Source organism: Oryctolagus cuniculus, chromosome 5, assembly GCF_051225735.1.
Source record: "Oryctolagus cuniculus isolate XC-2025 breed Fujian yellow rabbit chromosome 5, ASM5122573v1, whole genome shotgun sequence".
In the NCBI taxonomy this organism is placed as follows: domain Eukaryota; kingdom Metazoa; phylum Chordata; class Mammalia; order Lagomorpha; family Leporidae; genus Oryctolagus; species Oryctolagus cuniculus.
Genome location: NC_142871.1, coordinates 43,013,455 through 43,028,689, shown reverse-complemented (window position 1 = coordinate 43,028,689; position 15,235 = coordinate 43,013,455). Strand labels below are relative to the sequence as shown.

Genomic DNA, 15,235 nt, shown 5'->3' with positions numbered 1-15,235 from the left:
GTTGAAAAGTTGGAAGTGGAATTCAAGTACATGTTCCAAAGCCAAGAATCTAACCAATATATTTCACTATGTGATAGCTACATGTTTAGAAACTCTGTTGGTAATACACTCTCTCGAATCTAGTTTTGCCTCCAGAAACCTTTCTTTAAAAAAAAAACAGTATTTCTATGAATTTCTATGAATTTTGTTTCCCTTGGATTGAATTTTAGAGATCTAAATTTTGGTGAAGACTATGATATCTTACATGCTGGTTAATTATGTTAATTTCTTCATTTTAGCTATTATCAATTTTTTGTATTGAATTATTCTTACCAGTAATATGTGCATTGGATTTACTAAAAGACTAATCACAGGCAAAGAACCCTGACTAGGCAATCCTAGTGCTGCAGGGATGATAGGATCCAAATTCAACTAATTTTTCAAGTAATGAAAAATTGTGAGGCTTTTAGTAACTATTCAGCTGATATAATTTTAAATACTGTTTCAAACATAATTTAAACTTTTGTACTTCCTAAAGTAGTATAATTTCCTTTATGATCTTTAAAAAAATACTCAGGTAGCCATTTGGTATAGCAATTAAGTTACCACTTGGGATGCCTGCATCCCATATTGGAGTGCTGTGTTGAGCCCCAGTGATTCCACTTCCAATTTAGCTTACTGTTAATGTACACCCTGGGAGGCAAGAGATGGTGGCCCCTGTACTTGGGTCCTTGCCACTAAAGAGGAGACCCAACTAAATTCCACACTACTGGCTTCAGCTTGGCTTTGCCCCAGATGTTGCGGACATTTGTGAAGTGAACCAGCAGATGGGAGATCTATCTCCATCACTTTCTTTGCTTCATTTTTGAAATAAAATGAAAACAAATACAATTTTTTTGAAAAATTTACTGATTTTAGAGGTTTTTGTCATTCAAATTACATGGGTAATATTATACCTGTTTCAATTTTGTGTAAGTCCATTTAGATAAAGTGACTAAAAAATAAGCAAATGCCATGAAGTTTCAGTAAAGTACTGATGCAAATATGCATGATCCATTTTGATAAACAGTTGGGAGACTAATAACAGGAAACATTCTCATCTGGAATAATGTGAAATACAAAACAAATCAGGACTTAGACTTTTATTTCACTGGTATTCTTTATTAACATATCTTATAGTATATTTTAAAATAAACAGTCAAGCCTTAGTCAACTGTATAATCCGCTATATAAACTTGAATTCAATGCTTTTTGGAGGCCTAATTAAATCTGACTATCAACTAAAGTCATCAATTTTTTGAAGTCTAGCCTTCAGAATGTAAACATGAAACAGTATCCTTTTCCCTCCAGCCTTACTATTGACTATTGGAGGGTGAATCTCCTTTTCTCATCTCTGAATGACATTTGAGTGTACCCACAGCTTTCTGGTCATTTTGAGGAATAAAAATCTAAACAAATCTGTTTTAATCCAATTTAAAAGTTTAAACTCATATACTTTCCTTCTAAATGCTCACTTGATCCTGGGCAGAAGCCCAGTGTTAAGTGGCAGCAAGGGCTTTTCTCTCCCTCTTTGTCCCACTCTTTGCTGGGGCCGTTTTACCCAAGAATAGATGAGCAGTTTAGAGAAGAAGCACACTGTCCTCTGTAGCTTTACGTGTTTTCCTAAGCCCTCTTTTTGGCATCTGTTTAAATGATGGCCTCTTACCTGTGTTATGAGTTGGGTTTACACAGACTCCCTTGGGAAATTCCTCATTTCATCATTTGCAAATGAGGGAAATTATTTTCTGACTTGACATTCTTTTGAGCAATTCCTTTGATTGGCTCATCTCTGGCTGTTTATACCTAAACTTTGCTAGGATCTCTGAAGAATACCAACTAAACAGCTAAAAACCTAGTTACTTTTTATATTGCACATTGGGACAGGATGAAGCACACATTTACTGGAAGTGCAGGTTGCTTCACTGCAGTTCTTTCTGTATACTGCCCTCTCATCTCCTCCCTGTGATAGGAACCTTGTCTTCTCCATCCTCTGCCCACCAATCCCCCTCCACCCTCCCTCACTCCTTCCTCCACTTTCAATGGCCAGGTGCAGACTAGCAACTGAATTGCATACACAGATGCTCAATAAAGAAATTAGATGACTGCTTTTATTTTAGCCAAATTACATTTGTATGTAGCTCCAAGTAATCTCCTTAAATATCTCTAGTCTGTTGTGTGTGTGTGTGTGTGTGTGTGTATGTGGAGTGTTAGAGATTAGAGTTAGTGTAGAAGACATTTCTGCAACTCTTTAAAGGTATTGTACAAATGTAATTGGTGACTGAATTGGGAAAAGATGTGCTGATTTTGACCAGGGGAAGATAATAGAAGAAAAGTGAAGGAAGTGGTTTTCCAGGGGACAATTAGAAAGAAGTTTGCAGAAGAGAGACTCTGTGGAGCAGTGTAGACAATACAAACATAAAACAAGGACACTGCCTGACTTCTCTAGGAGCTGGAGAAGATACCAACTGCTGAGGGCATGGGCTCCTGGGAATAAGCAGACAGAAAGTGCCATCTTAACACCATTAGAGGCTGTGGTGGCTCTTGTGCCAAATCTGTAACAAGGGGATTTTGTCAGAGGGATAAATCCACATTTACTGCTGACTTTGAGTCTGATCTGGAGGACCAGCAGGGGATGGGCACCCACTTAGGACCGTGAGTCATTCCTATCCTCCCACTCTATCACAGCCTCTATAGGGCTCAAACTGCCAAGACAGAGCACCCACAGCCGGTTGAATTAGGGAATGCCTCTGCTCACTCCCTGGGTGTGACAGGCTCATGAAACTGAGAGTGTATCCTTTACACCCTGTGATGGTGGGAACCTTGAGCGCTATGACTGGGGGAATTCTGTAATTGCACCATAGGTGTTGGAATGTAGCTGGGTCTTTGAGTAATCATTGGGTCTGGCTTCCGTGGCTCAGAGTTCCATGACTGCCTGGGGTGGGTCATTGCAGAGGGTTCTATCGCATTGCCCAGATCCTTTGTACAATTCATGCACCTGTGTGAGTGGGGGTTGTAGACAATGTGGGATAACCCAGGGCATTGATTACCCTAGAAGAGAGTGGGTGAATCTATGATTACACCAGCACACATGATCATACCCTGCCCCCTGCTGACAATAGAGGAGATCTACTATGCCCAGCTTGGGTGTCACCATGGACTCTTACCCCCATCCTGGAGCACTGACCAGAACTCCCTGGTGCCACCCAGCAAACACTTCTGGTATTGACTGAGCAGACACCCCACTAGCCTTACAGGCAAAATTCAAAGATAAAAGCCATCAAAGGAGAAAAGCAAAAAGCCTATCCACAAATGCCTAAAAATAAACACAGAGATACAAGAAATAAGAACAAGGAAGACAATACAACTCCCCAAAAAAATCACAATTACACTTCAACATTAGAGTGTGAAGACAAAGAGATTGATGAAATGCCTGAAAATGAATTCAAAAGAATGATCATAAGATTACTCAGAAACACAGAGAAACAAAGTCATGACATAAAGAAATCTATAGATTATATGGATGAAAAATTTTGCTGAGATTAAATATTGAAAAGAAATGAAGCTGAAATATTAGAAATGATGAATTTAATATATCAAATAGAAAGTGCATTGGAAAGCCTCAACAATAGATTTGTGAGACAGAATAAAGAATATCTGAGCTAAGAAGAGAAATCCTTAGAAATATCTCAGTAAGACAAAAAGAAGAGAAGATGGAAGAAAGAAGAAGGAGAAGAAGGAGGAGGAGGAGAAGAAGAACAAGAAGAAGAAGAAGAAGGAGGAGGAGGAGGGGGAGGAGGAGGAGGGGGAGGAGGAGGAGGGGGAGGAGGAGGAGGATAATTAAAAAAGCTGGAAATAGTGTTCGAGATTTATGGGATACTATCAAACAGCCAAACATATGTCTTAGGACTTCATGAAGACCTGGAAAGAGAGAGTGGATTAGAAGGCCTATTCAGCAAAATAATAGCAGAAAACATCCCTAATTTGGAGGAAGAAAGAGACACCCAAGTACCAGAACACATTAAACTCCTAATAGACATAATCAGAAAAAAATTCACCATAACATACAATAGTCAAATTTTGATCAACAAAACAAAGAAAAGATTCTAAAAAATGTGCAAGAGAAATGCCAGATTACTTTCAGGGGCTCTCCAATTAGACTCATAGCTGAATTCTTTTTTTTTTTAACTTTTATTTAATGAATATAAATTTCCAAAGTACAGCTTATGGATTACAATGGCTTCCCACCCATAACGTCCCTCCCACCCACAACCCTCCCCTTTCCCACTCCCTCTCCCCTTCCATTCACATCAAGATTCATTTTCAATTCTCTTTATATACAGAAGCAGTTTAGCATACATTAAGTAAAGATTTCAACAGTTTGCTCCCACACAGAAACATAAAGTGAAAAATACTGTTTGAGTACTAGTTATAGCATTAAATCTCAATGTACAGCACACTAAGGACAAAGATCCTACATGAGGAGTAAGTGCACAGTGACTCCTGTTGTTGACTTAACAAATTGACACTCTTGTTTATGGCCTCAGTAATCACCCTAGGCTCTTGTCATGACCTGCCAAGGCTATGGAAGCCCCCTGAGTTCACTGACTCTGATCATATTTAGACAAGGCCATGGTCAAAGTGGAAGTTCTCTCCTCCCTTCAGAGAAAGGTACCTCCTTTTTGATGACCCATTCTTTCCACTGGGATCTCACTCGTGGAGATCTTTCATTTAGTTTTTTTTTTTTTTTTTTTTTTCCCAGAGTGTCTTGGCTTTCCATGCCTGAAATACTCTCAGGGGCTTTTCAGCCGGTTCTGCATGCCTTAAGGGCTGATTATGAGGCCAGAGTGCTGTTTAGGACATCTGCCATTCTATGGGTCTGCTGTGTATCTCACTTCCCATGTTGGATCGTTCTCTCCCTTTTTTATTCTATCAGCTAGTATTTGCAGACACTATTCTTGTTTATGTGATCTCTTTGGTTCTTAGTTCTATCATTATGATCAATTGTGAACAGAAATTGATTGACTAGTGAGATGGCATTGGTACATGCCACCTTGATGGGATTGAATTGGAATCCCCTGGTATGTTTCTAACTCTACCGTTTGGGGCAAGTCAGCTTGAACATGTCCCAAATTGCACATCTCTTCCCTCTCTTATTCCCACTCTTACATTTAACAGTGATCACTTTTCAGTTAAGTTTCAGCACTTAAGAAGAATTGTGTATTGATTACAGTATTCAACCAAAAGTAAAAGTAGAACAAACAAAAAAAATACTAAGAGGGATAACATATTAAGTTGCTCATCAGCAGTCAGGGTGAGGGCTGATCAAGTCACCGTTTCTCATAGTGTTCATTTCACTCCAACAGGTTTCCTTTTTGGTGCTCAATTAGTTGTCACCTATCAGGGAGAACAAGTGGTATTTGTCCCTTTGGGATTGGCTTATTTCACTCAGCACAATGTTTTCCAAATTCCTAACAGGGATCCCTTTTCAGTTAAAATTTAAACACCTAAGAATAATTGTGTGTTAATTACAGAGTTCAACCAATGGTACTAGAACTAAACAAATATTAAAATGGATAAAGTATTATATTGTACATCAACCATCAGGACAAGAGCTGATCAAGTCACTGTTTCTCATAGTGTCCATTTCACTTCAACAAGTTTCCCCTTTGGTGTTCAGTTAGTTGTCGCTGATCAGGGAGAACGTATGATATTTGTCCCTTTGGGACTGGCTTAATTCACTCAGCAAGAATCATAGCTGAATTCTTATCAGGAATCTTACAGGCTAAGAGTTCTAAGATAAAGAACCTGTCAAAACAGATTACAGGACTCTCATTTATAAATGAAGGTGAAATAAAGCTCTCATTTATAAATGAAGGTGAAATAAAGACTCCCCCCCCCAAAAAAAAAAAAAAACAGAAATTGAGAGTTTTTTTCCAGCCATAGAAATTAGTCTTAAGGATGTGCTACACATAGAAACAGAATGATAGTAATCGTTTTGAAAGAATATGAAAGTAGTAGATCTCCTAGCGAAAGTATAAATGAAATCCAAAGCAAACCATAGGAAAATTGTAGGTTCAAATTATTACTTATCACAATAATCTTGGATCTAAATGGCCTAAATTCTCTAATTAAAAGATACAGACTGGCTGAATGCATTGAAAAAGCAAAACCCATCTATTAACAGCCTATAAGAAATACACCTCACTGACAGAAATATGCAGAATGAAAGTGAAATGATGGAAAAGGATATTCCATGACATCAGAAAGCAAAATTGAGCAGGTCTAACCAGCCTAATGTCAGACCAAATAGACTTTAACAGAAAAATTGTTAGAAGACGCAAAGAAGGGCACCATGTAATGACTAAGAGATCAATTATACAGGAAGAGGTGACTATCATAGATGCATATGTATGCAATGTCAGGATGCCTGGCTATTTAAAACAAAAGTTAATAGATCTAAAGGGAGATGTAGACTCTAATACAATAGTAATGGGGGACTACAACACCCAACTTTCATTAATGGAAAGATCAACTAGACAGAATATCAACAAAAGAGCTAATCTACACTATGGATCAAATGGACCTAATCAAGATATATGGGACATTTCATCCCACAGTTGAAGAATACACATTCTTTTTAGCAGTGAATAGAACTTTCTCTAGGATAGATCATATGCTAGACCATAAAAAAGTCTCAGCAATCAAAAAATTTAAAATTTTATGATGTGTCTTTTCTGACCAAAATTGAATGAAGCTGGAAATTAACAACTTAAGAATCTATAGAAAATATGCAAACACATGGAGACTGAATAACATACTCCTGAATGAACAGAGGGTTATAGAAGAAATCAAAATGCAAAACAAAAAATTCCTGGAAACAAATGAAGATGACAACTCATCAAACTTATGGGATACAGCAAAAGCAGTGTTAAGAGGGAAGTTTTAGCAATTAGTGCCTACATCAAGAAATTGAAAAAAAAATCAAATAAATGACTTATCAACACATCTCAAGGGGTGTTTTGTGGTTGGCAGAAATCCAGAATTCCAACACAGCTCAAGTAGAGCAAATCTGATGGGAGAACCTGGATCCGAGTCATGGTACCAATGAAAGGAAACACACCAAACACTGGAGTAAGGGAAAAGGTTTATTGTCTGTTGGGGGAACCCAATAGGCTGCCTCCCCATGCACAGAGAGAGCAATCAACATATCAATTTCTAAATAGAAATTTTCAGAGGTGAGCTTGTTCTTGGAAGATTTGTGATTACATAAAATCTTATATTAGTAGATAGGCTACCTTAATATCTATGCATTGAGAGACCCGGATTGAGTTCAAGGCTCTCAGCGGTTTTTAAAAATATTTTATTTATTTTGAGAGGTAGAGTTATAGACAGAGAGATGGAGAGACAGAGATGGAAGTCTTCCATTTTCTGGTTCACTCCCCAGATGGCCACAGTGACTGGAGCTGGGCCAATCCAAAGCCAGGAACCAGGAGCTTCTTCTGGGTCACCCATATGAGTTCAGGGGCCCAAGGACTTGGACCGTCTTCTACTGATTTCCCAGGCCATTGTAGGGAGCTAGATCAGAAGAGGAGCAACCAGGACTTGAACCAGCCCCTTTATGAGATGCTGGCACCACAGGAAGAGGCTTTATCCCACCACAAAAAAGTGCCAGCCCCAAGACTCTCAGCTTTGATCTGTCCCAGCCCCTGTTTTTAAAGATATATGGGGACTGAATCAGCAGATGAGAGTATTCTGTTTCTGTCCATCTATGCCTCTGTCTGTCTCTCTGTCTCCCTCTCAAATTATAACAATAATAACTAACAAAAAAGTAGAAAAGTGGAAAAGAGAATACTGTTGAAATTATAAATTAAACTATAATTGAAAGAAAGTAATGTGTGCTTTAGTGAAATATGCTAGTAATAACTATAGAGATAATAATACAAGAGACAAATGCTGATCTTTTAGAAACTCTAACTTACCTTCTTAGCCTTAAAATATTTCCATTGGGTCATAAAAATATATCTTTTATTCCAAATTCAAATTAATGTAACTTGATTCATCTTCTACCACCCAAACCTGTTCTCATTTCAGTTTGAAGCTCCTTTAATTTTATCAATCACCACTTCAAGGTCCCAAAGACTCCTCCACCCCTACCAAATGCATCCTGGTTTGTTTTTTTTTTTTTCTTCTTCTGTGACTCTTTCACTGTGTATATGTCAACATGGTCCCAGAACAACCACTTAATTCAGTCAATTCAGTGAAAAAAAAAAATCAAGTCAGTTGCTAGGCTCCCTGTAGACAAAACAACCAGCTGATTGACTAGATGTTTTGCTTATCAGCTGTTTGTTTTGGCATTATTGAGACATAGCCTTCGCCTCCTTCTGCTCTCCCTTTATTGAGTCTGCTCTAATTGCTTTTGTATTATCTTTTTTGGCATTCTTCTAGCTTCTTAATTCCATTTTGGATTGTTTAAGCGGTTCTATTTATACATGCATTCTTCAATTGATCTATGTGATATGTGTTCTAAATGGTTTAGCACACAGTGTATAGGCTATTTATCTTGATATTCAAAGTTTGTGCTCAAATAACTTGAGTCAAAGTTTGAATTGGAATAAAATTCAATGCCATGTGTACTAAATTTTTTATCTTTTATATCTGAGCCAGCTTTCTAATATTTTTAGAAAATACATGTGTGAGCCTATAGAGGAAGTAGGGTAGATTATTAGATATTCAGGTGCTGTTACGTTGCTTCTTTGTGACCTCACTGTCTTCCTTACTTCTCCTAAGATTTCATGGCGCAGCCATTATTTCTGACTGACTAAACTTAGGTGCCAACTAAACACATTTTTCTGTTTACTCTCTAAATGCACTTTCTACAAGCAACAAAACTTCGTTAATGAAAAGCACACAAGTACTCAAGAGGTACTCAATTTGAATCTTGAAGGGATATTCAACACTTTTAGCATTCCATAATATTTTCTACTAATTTGCCTTCTACCATTTTCTCAAGTCTTCTACAAAGTCTTCCCTCTTTAATATCCATATAATGAACTCTCATAAAAACATTCACAAGGAAAATCAATGTAATCTGATGAAAATAACATCTCATGTTTCTACCACCAGTTCTACAAACCTGTTTGCATATGCATATACTTACCCAGCCCTCTTTCCTGTTATGTTCACCTCCTCTGTTCAGCTCTCTCTTGACCCTGGGCCTCATCCACTTTCTCCCCAAGGGCTTTGCTCTGACAATTATGCACCCACAAGTTTTGCCCGTACTGCCAATGTCTCCACTGCAGGATTAGCTCTCACATAACCTCTGCATCATCTTCTTCTCAAAATCAAAAACCAAAAAATGATACTCATCTCTAAATGTCACATTTTCCTCCAGTTTCTTTTTTTTACTTAGATTTCAGTATTAAAAATTAGTTTACTTTTATTTTTTAATTTTTTTATTTATTTTTTATTTAGTAAATATAAATTTTCAAAGTACAGTTGTCGCTCCCCCTCTTCGTGGAGGAACGACACAGGACCCTGCGCTGTTCTTTTGTCTGCTCGGCCCTTCCCGGGTTTGCTGCTGGTCCTTCCCGGGTTGGCTGCCGATCCTTCCACCTCCGTGGAAGGGCGGCTCCCCCTGCCACTTTCCCTACTTCTGCGGAGGAGCGGCACACCGCCGGCCAGCTCTCTGGGGGACTGCTCAGATGTTATCCAGATGTTCCCATTAGATGTTCCTGGTGCATGTTGTCTTTCTCCTCCTTTATAGTCCTCTTCCACCAATCCCAACTCTGCTACCCAGACTCCGAGTACGCTGCTCTCCTCCAATCAGGAGCAGGATCAGCTCCTGCAGGTTACTGGAGTCGAACTGGAGGCAGCTGTGTAAAAGTTGTTTACTCCTCTCCCAGCGCCATATTGTGGGAGAGCAGATGCATAGAATAAGTCTTAATTCCAGTAACTTAGTCTAGTCGGAGTTGCTCCCCACATACAGTTAATGGATTACGATGGCTTTCCCCCACCCATAATTTCCCTCCCACTCACATCCCTCCCATTTCCCGCTCCCTCTCCCTTTCCATTCACATCAAGATTCATTTTCGATTCTCTTTATATACAGAAGATCAATTTAGTATATATTAAGTCAAGCTTTCATCAGTTTGCACCCACACTGAAACACAGAGTGTAAAATACTATTTCAGTACTAGTTATAGCATTACTTCACATTGGACAACACACTAAGGACAGATCCCACATGAGAAGTAAATACACAGTGACTCCTGTTGTTGACTTAACAATTTGACACTCTTGTTTATGGCGTCAGTAATCTCCCTAGGCTCTAGTCATGAGTTACCAAGGCTATGGAAGCCTTTTGAGTTTGCTGACTTTGATCTTATTCCGACAGGGTCATAATCAAAGTGGAAGTTCTCTCCTCCCTTCAGAGAAAGGTACCTCCTTCTTTGATGGCCCCATTCTTTCCACTGGGATCTCACTCGCAGAGATCTTCCATTTAGGTCTTCTTTTTTTTTTCCAGGGTTTCTTGGATTTCCATGCCTAAAATACTCTCATGGGCTCTTCAGCCATATCCGAATGCCTTAAGGGCTGATTCTGAAGCTAGAGTGCTATTTAGGACATCTGCCATTCTATGAGTCTGCTGTGTATCCCACTTCCCATGATGGATCGTTCTCTCCCTTTTTGATTCTATTTTATTTGAAATTTAAAGTGGTAGTGAGGTATATATATATGTGTGTGTGTGTGTGTATATATAGAGAGAGAGAGAGAAAGAGAAATGAAACAGAGAGCTAGACAGCAAGCTCTTCCATCTGGTGGTTCACTCTCCGAATGGCCACAACAGCTAGGGCTTGTCCAGGCCATAGCCAAGAGGCTGGAACTTCATGCAGGGCTCTCATGAGGCTGTCAGAGACCCAAGTACTTGGGTCATCTTCTGCTGCCTTTCTGGGTGCATCAGTAGGGAAATGGATGTGAAGTGGAGCAGCCGGGACTCAACTGTCCTCCATTATGTGATGCTGGCATTGCACCAAGGGCAATTGTGTTGCACAAGACTTTTTCTTAAACCAGGTTATGATGTAAATTTTTTCCTAAATCTCTTAGGAGTATTAATTCTTAAGGACTATAGCTTATTTCTATGTTAGATTTATCTCATGCTACTATGAAACTGTACAAAGGAATTTAAAAACTTTTTTTTTTGACAGGCAGAGTTAGTGAGAGAAAGACACTCCATTGGTTCACCCCCAAAATGGCCGCTATGGCCGGCGCGCTGCACCAATCCGAAGCCATGGGACAGGTGCTTCCTCCTGGTCTCCCATGTGGGTGCAAGGCCCAAGCACTTGGGCCATCCTCCACTGCCTTCTCGGGCCACAGTAGAGAGCTGGACTGGAAGAGGAGCAACCGCGACAGACTCCAGCGCCCCAATCGGGACTAGAACCTGGGGTGCTGGTGCTGCAGTTTTTAGGTGCTGGCCCATAAAAACTCTCATATATGGCAGCCGGCACTATGGCGTTGTGGGCTAAGCCTCCACTTGTGGCACTGGAATCCCATATGAGGCTCTGGTTCAAGTCTGACTTCTCTTCTGGTCTAGCTCTCTGCTATGGCCTAGGAAAACAGTAAAAGACGGCCCAAACGCTTGGGCCCCTGCTCCTGCTTGGGAGACCTGGAAGAAGCTCCTGATTCCTGGCTTTGGATCGGCCCAGCTCTGGCTGTTGCTGCCATCTGGGGAGTGAACCAGCAGATAGAAGATCTCTCTCTCTTACTCTGCCTCTCAAATAAATAAAATAAAATCTTTTTAAAAGAAACTCATAAGATATGGTTATTTTTATTATTTCTGGCAATTTATTGCTTCACAGAGAATGCCCAGTTTTAATCAAGATTATTATGATAATCTGTGCATTTCCACTTGCACCTGCCTTAATCAGAAGGATGCTTCTTGAGTGGCTGTCAATTAGAAGGAGTGAATCTAGAAGGTTTTCCTCCAGGTGTAGACAGGAAAAGTAAGAAATAGAGAAGTCCTGGTTCTTTGCCTTCTAGCAGACTTCTATAGATGACAACCTCAAAGTGAAGGTCATGTTAACATTCTCAGGTCCTGATACTCATTCACAAGGGTGAATAGCCATTCTTCCTGCCTGTTTTGAATGTCATTCTGCAAGAGGCCAATAGTGTCCTCGTACTATGCCATTTCCACAGCCAAGTTCTCAACTAATGTTTCACATATTTGACAATAGAGAGATTCCTTTAAGTGCTTCCACTTTGCAAGGGAAAGACTGGACCTGTTGTCGGTACTCAATTGACACCTGATTTTTCTGGAACAGGCATCACTGTCCAAGTTCAGTTAATAGTTTTGAGATAATTAAACTTAGACTTGTGCCGTTCTTAGCCTCCTTTAGCAGCTACACTTTTACACTGGTAGCACATATTATTCTAGGACAGTTGTAAAGTCAGCTGAGTTTGGAAATATCACATTATTTTGTACCATTGTTTCTGAACCTGAGTGTCTGAGTGTGCATCACCTGAATTTTTTCTTTGCTCAGTTTGTTCAAAAAAAAAAAATCTTGTGAGCAGTGTATTGTTCATTTGCTCTAAAAGAGCATGAAAGCTGCCTTATCAGCATCCTATCTGAAAATTTATAGGATTGCAAGGAAGCTCTTGGCGTCTTCTTTCTGAAGCATCTCTTCAGCCTTCCCTGGTGTGGCGTGATGTCCTTCACCAGGATGTCGGTGCTCCTGGACACTGGACTTCTCATGGTGACTGGACTGCCTACTGATACTGCTCCCGCCAAATCCTCCCATCTGTAAAGTATCCTGCTTCTCGAACTGCTCAACCTGGTGAGCAGAGTCTTGTTCTTTTCCAGGAAATGGACCTCATCAATGTAACTGAAGCAGTCACTCAGCTCCTGCAGCTCCATCTTCTTGTTTGTCCAAATGTTCTCTAACTTGCGGTCGAAGCCACATGGTCAAGTAATACATGGCGTGTATGAGACTTGAGGGGGCAAGGGATAGAGGCTATGACTCCAGTGGGCAACACGCTGCTTAGGATTGTGGTTGTTGGGGACTTGTTCACTTAGCTTGGGTTGGAGCTGGGACACCTTGTGGCACTAGGTCTGCAGAGCATACTGAGGAAGGAGAATGGGGACCCTGTTTAATCTCAAAGACATGACTGCAGAGGGTAGGGCTGGGGTGCCTCTGGTGCCACCATCTGGCTCTTGGAGGAGAGGAGAGAACAAGGGTGTAGTTGATCTGGGCTGCATTTTTGCTGCTGTATGTTTGGCACAGAGGCCTCACAGCCAGTGGCAGAGCTCAAATAAGACTAGTTTTCTTGATTCTTATGAAATGGTTCGCATCAGTTTTTTGTCATTTCCTTTTACTTCCCAGAGACACTTGAAAATATACTTCTTTTGTAGAATATATCTCTCTAGGCTTCTAATAGTCTGACCTCCCTTCCTCACTGCCCCTATCAGAAACATTTCTTTGCTCCCTTTCTTCTGTCTACCAGTGCTCTAGCTATTGAAGTGCTAGTTTCTCCATCATATATTTTTCCATCAGGATTTTTCCTGCCTGTAAAATCTTGCTCTTTCCAGTGATTCCAAGCACTCTTTTACACTTCCCTATTTACTAGTGTAGCAAACTGTTAACCATATGCTTTCAAGTTCGATCATCCAGAATTTATGATACACTGAACATTTTAATAGAATCTTTGTGTGGTTATGTATACTAAATACAGTTCCTAAAATAGGATGCCTCTGGAAACCTGGAGGTATCTGGACATTGATTGCTGGGAACTGAATTCACAGCAGTACTATGTGGCAAACTATATCCTTTCAGACTATCCCAAGTTAACAATTACCTCTTTGAAAATGTTGTATTTGTAAGGAGCAAAGAGTTCTTTCTAATGGAAAAGAGGTCAGATACAGTGCGTTACACTTCATTAATAATAAATAAACACTTCCACTTTGAGATAAATCCTGCTACCATGTACTAAACATTATGAAGATAACTTTCTTGTAAACTCTGTATCATGGTTGTTTTAAAGAAAGCAGTTTTCCTGCTCTATACAGCTCAGTTTGCAGGAGGGTGAAACCTTTCCTTCCTACTCTCAAACAAATAAACAGTGAAGTGTTATGTGAAAGCTTGTGGCTAAGAGGCTCTGTCAGGTGTTGGTAAAGTTTGCTTTAATACATTGAGGACCATTTAATTTCAAAATAATTTTAGTTGCTGCTATAGGAGTGTCTTTACGATCTACATCTAAGAAATGAAGGGACAAAATAATTTTGGATTTCATCTTCCCCTAAGTCCAGGTTTTGAAAGTTTCAGTTTGTAGTATGAAGATTATTTGAAGAACGGGATCAAAGACAAGCAAGAAAAAGTCTGTCCTTACTTTTCTCTTGAACATGAACCTTTTGCATGTAGAAAGTCTACCATTTAATAGCAAGAGTACTCAAATAAGGTAAGAATGACCAGAATGTCTGCTCTCTGATAGAAAAAGCAAAAGAGCAGTGAAAGTGTATTTAAAACATTTTCAGTTTTATTCAATGTAGGTATAATGCAGTTTGATAAATTTTCAATATCTGTTGATTAATAAATTAGTTTGATCTATGTTCTATTATGAAGATAATTTAAATTTATAAATGGTTATAATTTTTGAACTAGTTGTAATTGTGATGAGTTAGAAATGAGGAATAGTTGTTTATTTCACTGTCTTACCTTACCTGGTAAAAAGCTCGTAAAGCTTTTCTAATTTTAAAAAGTTATAGTGTATGACTGGACCAAATTTATGCACCACATTGGAAATCATAAAGTTCTATGAGGTTCCCCAGGTTACTTGTTTGGAAATATCCCTTTTATCCTAATCCACTCATCATCCGCTGTCACTTTTCCTACCCACTGCTCCTCTACACCCCCACAACCACTACCCAAACATATACCAAAGGACCCCTGAATATGGCTGCTACAAAACGCAGCTTGTTAGTATGGGTAACTAACATTGATATACATCTTTATAATAAAGTCAAATTTAAATTACGTAAGAAGTATATAATGTAATGTATAAAAACATAATGAACATTTTCTTTTTTAAAAGAGTTTTATATTTATTTGAAATGCAGCAGAGTTACAGAGAGGCAGAGGCAAAGAGAGAGAGAGAGAGAGAGAGAGATCTTAGGGTTCACTCCCTAAATAGCTTAAATGGCAAGAGCTGGGCCAATCCGAAGCCAGGAGAC

The 15,235-nt window shown here is 39.4% G+C and overlaps 1 long non-coding RNA gene across 1 annotated transcript in view; it reads left to right on the top strand.

Annotated features, from left to right (window-relative positions):
• Positions 1–14,929, top strand: part of LOC149126481 (uncharacterized) — a 29,775-nt gene extending 14,846 nt beyond the window's left edge. Inside the window, exon 3 of the long non-coding RNA XR_016233408.1 lies at positions 12,651–14,929. This is a non-coding gene — a long non-coding RNA (uncharacterized LOC149126481). The remainder of the gene's footprint in view (positions 1–12,650) is intronic.
• Positions 14,930–15,235: the final 306 nt, after the last annotated feature.